Source organism: Narcine bancroftii, chromosome 7 (genome assembly GCF_036971445.1).
Source record: "Narcine bancroftii isolate sNarBan1 chromosome 7, sNarBan1.hap1, whole genome shotgun sequence".
Lineage (NCBI taxonomy): Eukaryota > Metazoa > Chordata > Chondrichthyes > Torpediniformes > Narcinidae > Narcine > Narcine bancroftii.
The window spans coordinates 124,035,936-124,054,436 of NC_091475.1; positions in this window are offsets into that span (position 1 = coordinate 124,035,936).

Consider the following 18,501-nt stretch of genomic DNA (forward strand, 5'->3'; position numbering starts at 1 on the left):
ATTCCCCAACTCTGATTCCCCACCTCTGATTCCCCAGCTCTGATTCCCCGCCTCTGATTCCCCGCATCTGATTCCCTGCATCTGATTCCAAGCCTCTGATTCCCTGCCTCTGATTCCCAACCTCTGATTCCCCACCTCTGATTCCGCACATCTGATTCCCTGCCTCTGATTTCCCGACTCTGATCCCCACCTCTGATTCCCCAGCGATGATTCCCCGCCTCTGATTCCCCGTGTTTGATTCCCTGCCTCTGATTCCCCGCCTCTGATTCCCCATCTCTGATTCATCGCCTTTGATTCCCGGCCTCTTATTCCAGGCATCTGATTCCGGCCTCTGATTCCCGACCTCTGATTCCCTGCTTCTGATTCCCCATCTCTGATTCCGCAAATCTAATTCCCTGCCTCTGATTCCCCACCTCTGATTCCCCATATCTGATTCCCCACCTCTGTTTCCCCGCCTCTGATTCCCAAGCTCTGATTCCCCGCCTCTGATTCCCCGTGTTTGATTCCCTGCCTCTGATTCCCCGCCTCTGATTCCCCATCTCTGATTCACCGCCTTTGATTCGCCACCTCTGATTCCCCATATCTGATTCCTCGCCTCTGTTTCCCCGCCTCTGATTCCCCACCTCTGATTCACCAGCTCTGATTCCCCGCCACTGATTTTCCGTGTTTGATTCCCTGCCTCTGATTCCCCAGCTCTGATTCCCCGCCTTTGATTCCCCCGTCTGATTCCCAGCCTCTGAAACCCCGTGTCTGATTGCTTGCCTCTGATTCCCCGCCTCTGATTCCCCATCTCTGATTCACAGCCTCTGATTCCCCACCTCTGATTCCCCATCTCTGATTCCGCACATCTGATTACCTGCCTCTGATTCCCCGACTCTGATCCCCACCTCTGATTCCCCAGCTCTGATTCCCCGCCTCTGATTCCCCAACTCTGATTCCCCGCCTCTGATTCCCCAGCTCTGATTCCCCGCCTCTGATTCCCCGTGTTTGATTCCCTGCCTCTGATTCCCCGCCTCTGATTCCCCATCTCTGATTCACCACCTTTGATTCGCCACCTCTGATTCCCCATATCTGATTCCTCGCCTCTGTTTCCCCGCCTCTGATTCCCCGCCTCTGATTCCCCAGCTCTGATTCCCCGCCTCTGATTTTCCGTGTTTGATTCCCTGCCTCTGATTCCCGGCCTCTGATTCCCCATCTCTGATTCACCGCCTTTGATTCGCCACCTCTGATTCCCCATATCTGATTCCCCGCCTCTGTTTCCCCGCCTCTGATTCCCCGCCTCTGATTCCCCATATCTCATTCCCCGCCTCTGAATCCCCATCTCTGATTCCCGGACTCTGATTCCCCACCTCTGATTCCCGGCCTCTTATTCCCGGCATCTGATTCCGGCCTCTGATTCCCGGCCTCTGATTCCCTGCTTCTGATTCCCCATCTCTGATTCCGCAAATCTAATTCCCTGCCTCTGATTCCCCACCTCTGATTCCCCATATATGATTCCCCGCCTCTGTTTCCCGGCCTCTGATTCCCCGCTTCTGATTCTGATTCCCTGCCTCTGATTCCCCATCTCTGATTCCGCACATCTGATTCCCTGCCTCTGATTCCCAACCTCTGATTCCCCATCTCTGATTCATCGCCTTTGATTCGCCACCTCTGATTCCCCATATCTGATTCCTCGCCTCTGTTTCCCCGCCTCTGATTCCCCGCCTCTGATTCCCCATATCTCATTCCCCGCTTCTGATTCCCCATCTCTGATTCCCGGACTCTGATTCCCCACCTCTGATTCCCGGCCTCTTATTCCCGGCATCTGATTCCGGCCTCTGATTCCCGGCCTCTGATTCCCTGCTTCTGATTCCCCATCTCTGATTCCGCAAATCTAATTCCCTGCCTCTGATTCCCCACCTCTGATTCCCCATATCTGATTCCCCGCCTCTGTTTCCCGGCCTCTGATTCCCCGCTTCTGATTCTGATTCCCTGCCTCTGATTCCCCATCTCTGATTCCGCACATCTGATTCCCTGCCTCTGATTCCCCACCTCTGATTCCCCATATCTGATTTCCCGCCTCTGTTTCCCCGCCTCTGATTCCCCGCCTCTGTTTCCCCATATCTAATTCCCAACCTCTGATGCCCCAACTCTGATTCCCTGCCTCTGATTCCCAGCGTTCTATTCCCTGCCTCTGATTCCCAGCCTGTGATTCCCCATCTCTGATTCACCACCTCTGATTCCCCACCTCTGATTCCCCATATCTGATTCCCCGCCTCTGAATCCCCAACTCTGATTCCCTGCCTCTGATTCCCCAGCTCTGATTCCCCGCCTTTGATTCCCCCGTCTGATTCCCAGCCTCTGAAACCCCGTGTCTGATTTCTTGCCTCTGATTCCCCGCCTCTGATTCCCCATCTCTGATTCACAGCCTCTGATTCCCCACCTCTGATTCCCCATCTCTGAATCCGCACATCTGATTTCCTGCCTCTTATTCCCCGACTCTGATCCCCACCTCTGATTCCCCAGCTCTGATTCCCCGCCTCTGATTCCCCAACTCTGATTCCCCGCCTCTGATTCCCCAGCTCTGATTCCCCGCCTCTGATTCCCCGTGTTTGATTCCCTGCCTCTGATTCCCCGCCTCGGATTCCCCATCTCTGATTCACCGCCTTTGAGTCGCCACCTCTGATACCCCATATCTGATTCCTCGCCTCTGTTTCCCCGACTCTGATTCCCCGCCTCTGATTCCCCAGCTCTGATTCCCCGCCTCTGATTTTCCGTGTTTGATTCCCTGCCTCTGATTCCCCAGCTCTGATTCCCCGCCTTTGATTCCCACGTCTGATTCCCAGCCTCTGAAACCCCGAGTCTGATTTCTTGCCTCTGATTCCCCGCCTCTGATTCCCCATCTCTGATTCCCCGCCTCTGATTCCCCACCTCTGATTCCCCATCTCTGATTCCGCACATCTGATTCCCTGCCTATGATTCCCCGACTCTGATCCCCACCTCTGATTCCCCAGCTCTGATTCCCCGCCTCTGATTCCCCAACTCTGATTCCCCGCCTCTGATTCCCCAGCTCTGATTCCCCGCCTCTGATTCCCCGTGTTTGATTCCCTGCCTCTGATTCCCCGCCTCTGATTCCCCATCTCTGATTCACCGCCTTTGATTCGCCACCTCTGATTCCCCATATCTGATTCCTCGCCTCTGTTTCCCCGCCTCTGATTCCCCGCCTCTGATTCCCCAGCTCTGATTCCCCGCCTCTGATTTTCCGTGTTTGATTCCCTGCCTCTGATTCCCGGCCTCTGATTCCCCATCTCTGATTCACCGCCTTTGATTCGCCACCTCTGATTCCCCATATCTGATTCCCCGCCTCTGTTTACCCGCCTCTGATTCCCCGCCTCTGATTCCCCAGCTCTGATTCCCCGCCTCTGATTCCCCAGCTCTGATTCCCCGCCTCTGATTCCCCGTGTTTGATTCCCTGCCTCTGATACCCCGCCTCTGATTCCCCATCTCTGATTCACCGCCTCTGATTCCCCGCCTCTGATTCCCCATCTCTGATTCACCGCCTTTGATTCGCCACCTCTGATTCCCCATATCTGATTCCTCGCCTCTGTTTCCCCGCCTCTGATTCCCCGCCTCTGATTCCCCAGCTCTGATTCCCCGCCACTGATTTTCCGTGTTTGATTCCCTGCCTCTGATTCCCCAGCTCTGATTCCCCGCCTTTGATTCCCCCGTCTGATTCCCAGCCTCTGAAACCCCGTGTCTGATTGCTTGCCTCTGATTCACCGCCTCTGATTCCCCATCTCTGATTCACAGCCTCTGATTCCCCACCTCTGATTCCCCATCTCTGATTCCGCACATCTGATTCCCTGCCTCTGATTCCCCGACTCTGATCCCCACCTCTGATTCCCCAGCTCTGATTCCCCGCCTCTGATTCCCCAACTCTGATTCCCCGCCTCTGATTCCCCAGCTCTGATTCCCCGCCTCTGATTCCCCGTGTTTGATTCCCTGCCTCTGATTCCCCGCCTCTGATTCCCCATCTCTGATTCACCGCCTTTGATTCGCCACCTCTGATTCCCCATATCTGATTCCTCGCCTCTGTTTCCCCGCCTCTGATTCCCCGCCTCTGATTCCCCAGCTCTGATTCCCCGCCTCTGATTTTCCGTGTTTGATTCCCTGCCTCTGATTCCCGGCCTCTGATTCCCCATCTCTGATTCACCGCCTTTGATTCGCCACCTCTGATTCCCCATATCTGATTCCCCGCCTCTGTTTCCCCGCCTCTGATTCCCCGCCTCTGATTCCCCAGCTCTGATTCCCCGCCTCTGATTCCCCAGCTCTGATTCCCCGCCTCTGATTCCCCGTGTTTGATTCCCTGCCTCTGATTCCCCGCCTCTAATTCCCCATCTCTGATTCACCGCCTTTGATTCTCCACCTCTGATTCCCCATATCTGATTCCTCGCCTCTGTTTCCCCGCCTCTGATTCCCCGCCTCTGATTCCCCAGCTCTGATTCCCCGCCTCTGATTTTCCGTGTTTGATTCCCTGCCTCTGATTCCCGGCCTCTGATTCACCATCTCTGATTCACCCCCTTTGATTCGCCACCTCTGATTCCCCATATCTGATTCCCCGCCTCTGTTTCCCCGCCTCTGATTCCCCGCCTCTGATTCCCCAGCTCTGATTCCCCGCCTCTGATTCCCCGTGTTTGATTCCCTGCCTCTGATTCCCCGCCTCTGATTCCCCATCTCTGATTCACCGCCTTTGATTCGCCACCTCTGATTCCCCATATCTGATTCCTCGCCTCTGTTTCCCCGCCTCTGATTCCCCGCCTCTGATTCCCCAGCTCTGATTCCCCGCCTCTGATTTTCCGTGTTTGATTCCCTGCCTCTGATTCCCGGCCTCTGATTCCCCATATCTGATTCCCCGCCTCTGAATCCCCAACTCTGATTCCCTGCCTCTGATTCCCCAGCTCTGATTCCCCGCCTTTGATTCCCCCGTCTGATTCCCAGCCTCTGAAACCCCGTGTCTGATTTCTTGCCTCTGATTCCCCGCCTCTGATTCCCCATCTCTGATTCACAGCCTCTGATTCCCCACCTCTGATTCCCAATCTCTGATTCCGCACATCTGATTCCCTGCCTCTGATTCCCCGACTCTGATCCCCACCTCTGATTCCCCAGCTCTGATTCCCCGCCTCTGATTCCCCAACCCTGATTCCCCGCCTCTGATTCCCAAGCTCTGATTCCCCGCCTCTGATTCCCCGTGTTTGATTCCCTGCCTCTGATTCCCCGCCTCTGATTCCCCATCTCTGATTCACCGCCTTTGATTCGCCACCTCTGATTCCCCATATCTGATTCCTCGCCTCTGTTTCCCCGCCTCTGATTCCCCGCCTCTGATTCACCAGCTCTGATTCCCCGCCACTGATTTTCCGTGTTTGATTCCCTGCCTCTGATTCCCCAGCTCTGATTCCCCGCCTTTGATTCCCCCGTCTGATTCCCAGCCTCTGAAACCCCGTGTCTGATTGCTTGCCTCTGATTCCCCGCCTCTGATTCCCCATCTCTGATTCACAGCCTCTGATTCCCCACCTCTGATTCCCCATCTCTGATTCCGCACATCTGATTCCCTGCCTCTGATTCCCCGACTCTGATCCCCACCTCTGATTCCCCAGCTCTGATTCCCCGCCTCTGATTCCCCAACTCTGATTCCCCGCCTCTGATTCCCCAGCTCTGATTCCCCGCCTCTGATTCCCCGTGTTTGATTCCCTGCCTCTGATTCCCCGCCTCTGATTCCCCATCTCTGATTCACCACCTTTGATTCGCCACCTCTGATTCCCCATATCTGATTCCTCGCCTCTGTTTCCCCGCCTCTGATTCCCCGCCTCTGATTCCCCAGCTCTGATTCCCCGCCTCTGATTTTCCGTGTTTGATTCCCTGCCTCTGATTCCCGGCCTCTGATTCCCCATCTCTGATTCACCGCCTTTGATTCGCCACCTCTGATTCCCCATATCTGATTCCCCGCCTCTGTTTCCCCGCCTCTGATTCCCCGCCTCTGATTCCCCATATCTCATTCCCCGCCTCTGAATCCCCATCTCTGATTCCCGGACTCTGATTCCCCACCTCTGATTCCCGGCCTCTTATTCCCGGCATCTGATTCCGGCCTCTGATTCCCGGCCTCTGATTCCCTGCTTCTGATTCTGATTCCCTGCCTCTGATTCCCCATCTCTGATTCCGCACATCTGATTCCCTGCCTCTGATTCCCCGCCTCTGATTCCCCGCCTCTGTTTCCTAATATCTAAGTCCCCGCCTCTGATTCCCCAACTCTGATTCCCCACCTCTGATTCCCCAGCTCTGATTCCCCGCCTCTGATTCACCGCATCTGATTCCCTGCATCTGATTCCAAGCCTCTGATTCCCTGCCTCTGATTCCCTACCTCTGATTCCCCACCTCTGATTCCGCACATCTGATTCCCTGCCTCTGATTCCCCGACTCTGATCCCCACCTCTGATTCCCCAGCGCTGATTCCCCGCCTCTGATTCCCCATCTCTGATTCATCGCCTTTGATTCCTGGCCTCTTATTCCCGGCATCTGATTCCGGCCTCTGATTCCCGACCTCTGATTCCCTGCTTCTGATTCCCCATCTCTGATTCCGCAAATCTAATTCCCTGCCTCTGATTCCCCACCTCTGATTCCCCATATCTGATTCCCCACCTCTGTTTTCCCGCCTCTGATTCCCAAGCTCTGATTCCCCGCCTCTGATTCCCCGTGTTTGATTCCCTGCCTCTGATTCCCCGCCTCTGATTCCCCGCCTCTGTTTCCCAATATCTAAGTCCCCGCCTCTGATTCCCCAACTCTGATTCCCCACCTCTGATTCCCCAGCTCTGATTCCCCGCCTCTGATTCCCCGCATCTGATTCCCTGCATCTGATTCCAAGCCTCTGATTCCCTGCCTCTGATTCCCAACCTCTGATTCCCCACCTCTGATTCCGCACATCTGATTCCCTGCCTCTGATTCCCCGACTCTGATCCCCACCTCTGATTCCCCAGCGATGATTCCCCGCCTCTGATTCCCCGTGTTTGATTCCCTGCCTCTGATTCCCCGCCTCTGATTCCCCATCTCTGATTCATCGCCTTTGATTCCCGGCCTCTTATTCCCGGCATCTGATTCCGGCCTCTGATTCCCGACCTCTGATTCCCTGCTTCTGATTCCCCATCTCTGATTCCGCAAATCTAATTCCCTGCCTCTGATTCCCCACCTCTGATTCCCCATATCTGATTCCCCACCTCTGTTTCCCCGCCTCTGATTCCCAAGCTCTGATTCCCCGCCTCTGATTCCCCGTGTTTGATTCCCTGCCTCTGATTCCCCGCCTCTGATTCCCCATCTCTGATTCACCGCCTTTGATTCGCCACCTCTGATTCCCCATATCTGATTCCTCGCCTCTGTTTCCCCGCCTCTGATTCCCCGCCTCTGATTCACCAGCTCTGATTCCCCGCCACTGATTTTCCGTGTTTGATTCCCTGCCTCTGATTCCCCAGCTCTGATTCCCCGCCTTTGATTCCCCCGTCTGATTCCCAGCCTCTGAAACCCCGTGTCTGATTGCTTGCCTCTGATTCCCCGCCTCTGATTCCCCATCTCTGATTCACAGCCTCTGATTCCCCACCTCTGATTCCCCATCTCTGATTCCGCACATCTGATTACCTGCCTCTGATTCCCCGACTCTGATCCCCACCTCTGATTCCCCAGCTCTGATTCCCCGCCTCTGATTCCCCAACTCTGATTCCCCGCCTCTGATTCCCCAGCTCTGATTCCCCGCCTCTGATTCCCCGTGTTTGATTCCCTGCCTCTGATTCCCCGCCTCTGATTCCCCATCTCTGATTCACCACCTTTGATTCGCCACCTCTGATTCCCCATATCTGATTCCTCGCCTCTGTTTCCCCGCCTCTGATTCCCCGCCTCTGATTCCCCAGCTCTGATTCCCCGCCTCTGATTTTCCGTGTTTGATTCCCTGCCTCTGATTCCCGGCCTCTGATTCCCCATCTCTGATTCACCGCCTTTGATTCGCCACCTCTGATTCCCCATATCTGATTCCCCGCCTCTGTTTCCCCGCCTCTGATTCCCCGCCTCTGATTCCCCATATCTCATTCCCCGCCTCTGAATCCCCATCTCTGATTCCCGGACTCTGATTCCCCACCTCTGATTCCCGGCCTCTTATTCCCGGCATCTGATTCCGGCCTCTGATTCCCGGCCTCTGATTCCCTGCTTCTGATTCTGATTCCCTGCCTCTGATTCCCCATCTCTGATTCCGCACATCTGATTCCCTGCCTCTGATTCCCCGCCTCTGATTCCCCGCCTCTGTTTCCCAATATCTAAGTCCCCGCCTCTGATTCCCCAACTCTGATTCCCCACCTCTGATTCCCCAGCTCTGATTCCCCGCCTCTGATTCACCGCATCTGATTCCCTGCATCTGATTCCAAGCCTCTGATTCCCTGCCTCTGATTCCCTACCTCTGATTCCCCACCTCTGATTCCGCACATCTGATTCCCTGCCTCTGATTCCCCGACTCTGATCCCCACCTCTGATTCCCCAGCGCTGATTCCCCGCCTCTGATTCCCCATCTCTGATTCATCGCCTTTGATTCCTGGCCTCTTATTCCCGGCATCTGATTCCGGCCTCTGATTCCCGACCTCTGATTCCCTGCTTCTGATTCCCCATCTCTGATTCCGCAAATCTAATTCCCTGCCTCTGATTCCCCACCTCTGATTCCCCATATCTGATTCCCCACCTCTGTTTTCCCGCCTCTGATTCCCAAGCTCTGATTCCCCGCCTCTGATTCCCCGTGTTTGATTCCCTGCCTCTGATTCCCCGCCTCTGATTCCCCGCCTCTGTTTCCCAATATCTAAGTCCCCGCCTCTGATTCCCCAACTCTGATTCCCCACCTCTGATTCCCCAGCTCTGATTCCCCGCCTCTGATTCCCCGCATCTGATTCCCTGCATCTGATTCCAAGCCTCTGATTCCCTGCCTCTGATTCCCAACCTCTGATTCCCCACCTCTGATTCCGCACATCTGATTCCCTGCCTCTGATTCCCCGACTCTGATCCCCACCTCTGATTCCCCAGCGATGATTCCCCGCCTCTGATTCCCCGTGTTTGATTCCCTGCCTCTGATTCCCCGCCTCTGATTCCCCATCTCTGATTCATCGCCTTTGATTCCCGGCCTCTTATTCCCGGCATCTGATTCCGGCCTCTGATTCCCGACCTCTGATTCCCTGCTTCTGATTCCCCATCTCCGATTCCGCAAATCTAATTCCCTGCCTCTGATTCCCCACCTCTGATTCCCCATATCTGATTCCCCACCTCTGTTTCCCCGCCTCTGATTCCCAAGCTCTGATTCCCCGCCTCTGATTCCCCGTGTTTGATTCCCTGCCTCTGATTCCCCGCCTCTGATTCCCCATCTCTGATTCACCGCCTTTGATTCGCCACCTCTGATTCCCCATATCTGATTCCTCGCCTCTGTTTCCCCGCCTCTGATTCCCCGCCTCTGATTCACCAGCTCTGATTCCCCGCCACTGATTTTCCGTGTTTGATTCCCTGCCTCTGATTCCCCAGCTCTGATTCCCCGCCTTTGATTCCCCCGTCTGATTCCCAGCCTCTGAAACCCCGTGTCTGATTGCTTGCCTCTGATTCCCCGCCTCTGATTCCCCATCTCTGATTCACAGCCTCTGATTCCCCACCTCTGATTCCCCATCTCTGATTCCGCACATCTGATTACCTGCCTCTGATTCCCCGACTCTGATCCCCACCTCTGATTCCCCAGCTCTGATTCCCCGCCTCTGATTCCCCAACTCTGATTCCCCGCCTCTGATTCCCCAGCTCTGATTCCCCGCCTCTGATTCCCCGTGTTTGATTCCCTGCCTCTGATTCCCCGCCTCTGATTCCCCATCTCTGATTCACCACCTTTGATTCGCCACCTCTGATTCCCCATATCTGATTCCTCGCCTCTGTTTCCCCGCCTCTGATTCCCCGCCTCTGATTCCCCAGCTCTGATTCCCCGCCTCTGATTTTCCGTGTTTGATTCCCTGCCTCTGATTCCCGGCCTCTGATTCCCCATCTCTGATTCACCGCCTTTGATTCGCCACCTCTGATTCCCCATATCTGATTCCCCGCCTCTGTTTCCCCGCCTCTGATTCCCCGCCTCTGATTCCCCATATCTCATTCCCCGCCTCTGAATCCCCATCTCTGATTCCCGGACTCTGATTCCCCACCTCTGATTCCCGGCCTCTTATTCCCGGCATCTGATTCCGGCCTCTGATTCCCGGCCTCTGATTCCCTGCTTCTGATTCTGATTCCCTGCCTCTGATTCCCCATCTCTGATTCCGCACATCTGATTCCCTGCCTCTGATTCCCCGCCTCTGATTCCCCGCCTCTGTTTCCCAATATCTAAGTCCCCGCCTCTGATTCCCCAACTCTGATTCCCCACCTCTGATTCCCCAGCTCTGATTCCCCGCCTCTGATTCCCCGCATCTGATTCCCTGCATCTGATTCCAAGCCTCTGATTCCCTGCCTCTGATTCCCAACCTCTGATTCCCCACCTCTGATTCCGCACATCTGATTCCCTGCCTCTGATTCCCCGACTCTGATCCCCACCTCTGATTCCCCAGCGCTGATTCCCCGCCTCTGATTCCCCGTGTTTGATTCCCTGCCTCTGATTCCCCGCCTCTGATTCCCCATCTCTGATTCATCGCCTTTGATTCCCGGCCTCTTATTCCCTGCATCTGATTCCGGCCTCTGATTCCCGACCTCTGATTCCCTGCTTCTGATTCCCCATCTCTGATTCCGCAAATCTAATTCCCTGCCTCCGATTCCCCACCTCTGATTCCCCATATCTGATTCCCCACCTCTGTTTCCCGGCCTCTGATTCCCCGCTTCTGATTCTGATTCCCTGCCTCTGATTCCCCATCTCGATTCCGCACATCTGATTCCCTGCCTCTGATTCCCCACCTCTGATTCCCCATATCTGATTTCCCGCCTCTGTTTCCCCGCCTCTGATTCCCCGCCTCTGTTTCCCCATATCTAATTCCCAACCTCTGATGCCCCAACTCTGATTCCCTGCCTCTGATTCCCCGCGTTCTATTCCCTGCCTCTGATTCCCCGCCTGTGATTCCCCATCTCTGATTCACCACCTCTGATTCCCCACCTCTGATTCCCCATATCTAATTCCCCGCCTCTGTTTGCCCGACTCTGATTCCCCGCCTCTGTTTCCCCATATCTGATTCCCCGCCTCTGAATCCCCAACTCTGATTCCCTGCCTCTGATTCCCCAGCTCTGATTCCCCGCCTTTGATTCCCCCGTCTGATTCCCAGCCTCTGAAACCCCGTGTCTGATTTCTTGCCTCTGATTCCCCGCCTCTGATTCCCCATCTCTGATTCACAGCCTCTGATTCCCCACCTCTGATTCCCCATCTCTGATTCCGCACATCTGATTCCCTGCCTCTGATTCCCCGACTCTGATCCCCACCTCTGATTCCCCAGCTCTGATTCCCCGCCTCTGATTCCCCAACTCTGATTCCCCGCCTCTGATTCCCCAGCTCTGATTCCCCGCCTCTGATTCCCCGTGTTTGATTCCCTGCCTCTGATTCCCCGCCTCTGATTCCCCATCTCTGATTCACCGCCTTTGATTCGCCACCTCTGATTCCCCATATCTGATTCCTCGCCTCTGTTTCCCCGCCTCTGATTCCCCGCCTCTGATTCCACATATCTCATTCCCCGCCTCTGATTCCCCATCTCTGATTCCCGGACTCTGATTCCCCACCTCTGATTCCCGGCCTCTTATTCCCGGCATCTGATTCCGGCCTCTGATTCCCGGCCTCTGATTCCCTGCTTCTGATTCCCCATCTCTGATTCCGCAAATCTAATTCCCTGCCTCTGATTCCCCACCTCTGATTCCCCATATCTGATTCCCCGCCTCTGTTTCCCCGCCTCTGATTCCCCGCCTCTGTTTCCCCATATCTAAGTCCCCGCCTCTGATTCCCCAACTTTGATTCCCCACCTCTGATTCCCCAGCTCTGATTCCCCGCCTCTGATTCCCAGCCTCTGATTCCCAACCTCTGATTCCCCACCTCTGATTCCCCATATCTGATTCCCCGCCTCTGTTTCCCCGCCTCTGATTCCCCGCCTCTGTTTCCCCATATCTGATCCCCGCCTCTATTTGCCCGCGTCTGATTCCCCGCCTCTGTTTCCCCATATCTGATTCCCCGCCTCTGAATCCCCAACTCTGATTCCCTGCCTCTAATTTCCCAGCTCTGATTCCCCGCCTCTGATTCCCCGCGTCTGATTACCGGCCTCTGATTCCCCGCCTCTGATTCCCCATCTCTGATTCACAACCTCTGATTCCCCACCTCTGATACCCCATATCTGATTCCCCGCCTCTGTTTCCCCGCCTCTGATTCCCCACCTCTGATTCCCAATATCTGATTCCCCGCCTCTGATTCCCCACCTCTGATTCCCCGCCTCTGATTCGCCAGCTATGATTCCCCGCCTCTGATTCCCCGTGTTTGATTCCCTGCCTCTGATTCCCGGCCTCTGATTCCCCATCTCTGATTCACCGCCTTTGATTCGCCACCTCTGATTCCCCATATCTGATTCCCCGCCTCTGTTTCCCCGCCTCTGATTCCCCGCCTCTGATTCCCCATATCTCATTCCCCGCCTCTGAATCCCCATCTCTGATTCCCGGACTCTGATTCCCCACCTCTGATTCCCTGCTTCTGATTCTGATTCCCTGCCTTTGATTCCCCATCTCTGATTCCGCACATCTGATTCCCTGCCTCTGATTCCCCATCTCTGATTCCCCATATCTGATTCCCCGCCTCTGTTTCCCCGCCTCTGATTCCCCGCCTCTGTTTCCCAATATCTAAGTCCCCGCCTCTGATTCCCCAACTCTAATTCCCCACCTCTGATTCCCCAGCTCTGATTCCCCGCCTCTGATTCCCCGCATCTGATTCCCTGCATCTGATTCCAAGCCTCTTATTCCCTGCCTCTGATTCCCAACCTCTGATTCCCCACCTCTGATTCCCCATATCTGATTCCCAGCCTCTGTTTCCCCGCCTCTGATTCCCCGCCTCTGTTTGCCATATCTGATTCCCGGCCTCTGGTTCCCCGCCTCTGATTCCCCGCCTCTGATTCCCTGCCTCTGATTCCCCATCTCCGATTCCGCACATCTGATTCCCTGCCTCTGATTCCCCGCCTCTGATTCCCCGCCTCTGATTCCCTGCCTCTGATTCCCAACCTCTGATTCCCCACCTCTGATTCCCCGTGTTTGATTCCCCGCCTCTGTTTCGCCGCCTCTGATTCCCCGCCTCTGATTCCCCAACTCTAATTCCCCGCCTCTGATTCCCCATATCTGATTCCCCGCCTCTGATTCCCCACCCCTGTTTCCCCATATCTGATTCCCTGCCTCTGATTCCCCAACTTTGATTCCCAGCATCTGATTCCCCAGCTCTGATTCCCCGCCTCTGATTCCCCGCATCTGATTCCCTGCATCTGATTCCAAGCCTCTGATTCCCTGCCTCTGATTCCCAACCTCTGATTCCCCACCTCTGATTCCCCATATCTGATCCCCAGCCTCTGTTTCCCCGCCTCTGTTTCCCCATATCTGATTCCCGGCCTCTGATTCCCCGCCTCTGATTCCCCGCCTCTGATTCCCTGCCTCTGATTCCCCATCTCCGATTCCGCACATCTGATTCCCTGCCTCTGATTCCCCGCCTCTGATTCCCCGCCTCTGATTCGCTGCATCTGATTCCCAACCTCTGATTCCCCACCTCTGATTCCCCGTGTTTGATTCCCCGCCTCTGTTTCCCCGCCTCTGATTCCCCGCCTCTGATTCCCCAACTCTAATTCCCCGCCTCTGATTCCCCATATCTGATTCCCTGCCTCTGTTTCCCCGCCTCTGATTCCCCGCCTCTGATTCCCCATCTCTGATTCACCGCCTTTGATTCGCCACCTCTGATTCCCCATATCTGATTCCTCGCCTCTGTTTCCCCGCCTCTGATTCCCCGCCTCTGATTCACCAGCTCTGATTCCCCGCCACTGATTTTCCGTGTTTGATTCCCTGCCTCTGATTCCCCAGCTCTGATTCCCCGCCTTTGATTCCCCCATATGATTCCCAGCCTCTGAAACCCCGTGTCTGATTGCTTGCCTCTGATTCCCCGCCTCTGATTCCCCATCTCTGATTCACAGCCTCTGATTCCCCACCTCTGATTCCCCATCTCTGATTCCGCACATCTGATTACCTGCCTCTGATTCCCCGACTCTGATCCCCACCTCTGATTCCCCAGCTCTGATTCCCCGCCTCTGATTCCCCAACTCTGATTCCCCGCCTCTGATTCCCCAGCTCTGATTCCCCGCCTCTGATTCCCCGTGTTTGATTCCCTGCCTCTGATTCCCCGCCTCTGATTCCCCATCTCTGATTCACCACCTTTGATTCGCCACCTCTGATTCCCCATATCTGATTCCTCGCCTCTGTTTCCCCGCCTCTGATTCCCCGCCTCTGATTCCCCAGCTCTGATTCCCCGCCTCTGATTTTCCGTGTTTGATTCCCTGCCTCTGATTCCCGGCCTCTGATTCCCCATCTCTGATTCACCGCCTTTGATTCGCCACCTCTGATTCCCCATATCTGATTCCCCGCCTCTGTTTCCCCGCCTCTGATTCCCCGCCTCTGATTCCCCATATCTCATTCCCCGCCTCTGAATCCCCATCTCTGATTCCCGGACTCTGATTCCCCACCTCTGATTCCCGGCCTCTTATTCCCGGCATCTGATTCCGGCCTCTGATTCCCGGCCTCTGATTCCCTGCTTCTGATTCTGATTCCCTGCCTCTGATTCCCCATCTCTGATTCCGCACATCTGATTCCCTGCCTCTGATTCCCCGCCTCTGATTCCCCGCCTCTGTTTCCCAATATCTAAGTCCCCGCCTCTGATTCCCCAACTCTGATTCCCCACCTCTGATTCCCCAGCTCTGATTCCCCGCCTCTGATTCCCCGCATCTGATTCCCTGCATCTGATTCCAAGCCTCTGATTCCCTGCCTCTGATTCCCAACCTCTGATTCCCCACCTCTGATTCCGCACATCTGATTCCCTGCCTCTGATTCCCCGACTCTGATCCCCACCTCTGATTCCCCAGCGCTGATTCCCCGCCTCTGATTCCCCGTGTTTGATTCCCTGCCTCTGATTCCCCGCCTCTGATTCCCCATCTCTGATTCATCGCCTTTGATTCCCGGCCTCTTATTCCCTGCATCTGATTCCGGCCTCTGATTCCCGACCTCTGATTCCCTGCTTCTGATTCCCCATCTCTGATTCCGCAAATCTAATTCCCTGCCTCCGATTCCCCACCTCTGATTCCCCATATCTGATTCCCCACCTCTGTTTCCCGGCCTCTGATTCCCCGCTTCTGATTCTGATTCCCTGCCTCTGATTCCCCATCTCGATTCCGCACATCTGATTCCCTGCCTCTGATTCCCCACCTCTGATTCCCCATATCTGATTTCCCGCCTCTGTTTCCCCGCCTCTGATTCCCCGCCTCTGTTTCCCCATATCTAATTCCCAACCTCTGATGCCCCAACTCTGATTCCCTGCCTCTGATTCCCCGCGTTCTATTCCCTGCCTCTGATTCCCCGCCTGTGATTCCCCATCTCTGATTCACCACCTCTGATTCCCCACCTCTGATTCCCCATATCTAATTCCCCGCCTCTGTTTGCCCGACTCTGATTCCCCGCCTCTGTTTCCCCATATCTGATTCCCCGCCTCTGAATCCCCAACTCTGATTCCCTGCCTCTGATTCCCCAGCTCTGATTCCCCGCCTTTGATTCCCCCGTCTGATTCCCAGCCTCTGAAACCCCGTGTCTGATTTCTTGCCTCTGATTCCCCGCCTCTGATTCCCCATCTCTGATTCACAGCCTCTGATTCCCCACCTCTGATTCCCCATCTCTGATTCCGCACATCTGATTCCCTGCCTCTGATTCCCCGACTCTGATCCCCACCTCTGATTCCCCAGCTCTGATTCCCCGCCTCTGATTCCCCAACTCTGATTCCCCGCCTCTGATTCCCCAGCTCTGATTCCCCGCCTCTGATTCCCCGTGTTTGATTCCCTGCCTCTGATTCCCCGCCTCTGATTCCCCATCTCTGATTCACCGCCTTTGATTCGCCACCTCTGATTCCCCATATCTGATTCCTCGCCTCTGTTTCCCCGCCTCTGATTCCCCGCCTCTGATTCCACATATCTCATTCCCCGCCTCTGATTCCCCATCTCTGATTCCCGGACTCTGATTCCCCACCTCTGATTCCCGGCCTCTTATTCCCGGCATCTGATTCCGGCCTCTGATTCCCGGCCTCTGATTCCCTGCTTCTGATTCCCCATCTCTGATTCCGCAAATCTAATTCCCTGCCTCTGATTCCCCACCTCTGATTCCCCATATCTGATTCCCCGCCTCTGTTTCCCCGCCTCTGATTCCCCGCCTCTGTTTCCCCATATCTAAGTCCCCGCCTCTGATTCCCCAACTTTGATTCCCCACCTCTGATTCCCCAGCTCTGATTCCCCGCCTCTGATTCCCAGCCTCTGATTCCCAACCTCTGATTCCCCACCTCTGATTCCCCATATCTGATTCCCCGCCTCTGTTTCCCCGCCTCTGATTCCCCGCCTCTGTTTCCCCATATCTGATCCCCGCCTCTATTTGCCCGCGTCTGATTCCCCGCCTCTGTTTCCCCATATCTGATTCCCCGCCTCTGAATCCCCAACTCTGATTCCCTGCCTCTAATTTCCCAGCTCTGATTCCCCGCCTCTGATTCCCCGCGTCTGATTACCGGCCTCTGATTCCCCGCCTCTGATTCCCCATCTCTGATTCACAACCTCTGATTCCCCACCTCTGATACCCCATATCTGATTCCCCGCCTCTGTTTCCCCGCCTCTGATTCCCCACCTCTGATTCCCAATATCTGATTCCCCGCCTCTGATTCCCCACCTCTGATTCCCCGCCTCTGATTCGCCAGCTATGATTCCCCGCCTCTGATTCCCCGTGTTTGATTCCCTGCCTCTGATTCCCGGCCTCTGATTCCCCATCTCTGATTCACCGCCTTTGATTCGCCACCTCTGATTCCCCATATCTGATTCCCCGCCTCTGTTTCCCCGCCTCTGATTCCCCGCCTCTGATTCCCCATATCTCATTCCCCGCCTCTGAATCCCCATCTCTGATTCCCGGACTCTGATTCCCCACCTCTGATTCCCTGCTTCTGATTCTGATTCCCTGCCTTTGATTCCCCATCTCTGATTCCGCACATCTGATTCCCTGCCTCTGATTCCCCATCTCTGATTCCCCATATCTGATTCCCCGCCTCTGTTTCCCCGCCTCTGATTCCCCGCCTCTGTTTCCCAATATCTAAGTCCCCGCCTCTGATTCCCCAACTCTAATTCCCCACCTCTGATTCCCCAGCTCTGATTCCCCGCCTCTGATTCCCCGCATCTGATTCCCTGCATCTGATTCCAAGCCTCTTATTCCCTGCCTCTGATTCCCAACCTCTGATTCCCCACCTCTGATTCCCCATATCTGATTCCCAGCCTCTGTTTCCCCGCCTCTGATTCCCCGCCTCTGTTTGCCATATCTGATTCCCGGCCTCTGGTTCCCCGCCTCTGATTCCCCGCCTCTGATTCCCTGCCTCTGATTCCCCATCTCCGATTCCGCACATCTGATTCCCTGCCTCTGATTCCCCGCCTCTGATTCCCCGCCTCTGATTCCCTGCCTCTGATTCCCAACCTCTGATTCCCCACCTCTGATTCCCCGTGTTTGATTCCCCGCCTCTGTTTCGCCGCCTCTGATTCCCCGCCTCTGATTCCCCAACTCTAATTCCCCGCCTCTGATTCCCCATATCTGATTCCCCGCCTCTGATTCCCCACCCCTGTTTCCCCATATCTGATTCCCTGCCTCTGATTCCCCAACTTTGATTCCCAGCATCTGATTCCCCAGCTCTGATTCCCCGCCTCTGATTCCCCGCATCTGATTCCCTGCATCTGATTCCAAGCCTCTGATTCCCTGCCTCTGATTCCCAACCTCTGATTCCCCACCTCTGTATCCCCATATCTGATCCCCAGCCTCTGTTTCCCCGCCTCTGTTTCCCCATATCTGATTCCCGGCCTCTGATTCCCCGCCTCTGATTCCCCGCCTCTGATTCCCTGCCTCTGATTCCCCATCTCCGATTCCGCGCATCTGATTCCCTGCCTCTGATTCCCCGCCTCTGATTCCCCGCCTCTGATTCGCTGCATCTGATTCCCAACCTCTGATTCCCCACCTCTGATTCCCCGTGTTTGATTCCCCGCCTCTGTTTCCCCGCCTCTGATTCCCCGCCTCTGATTCCCCAACTCTAATTCCCCGCCTCTGATTCCCCATATCTGATTCCCTGCCTCTGTTTCCCCGCCTCTGATTCCCCGCCCCTGTTTCCCCATATCTGATTCCCTGCCTCTGATTCCCCAACTTTGATTCCCAGCCTCTGATTCCCCAGCT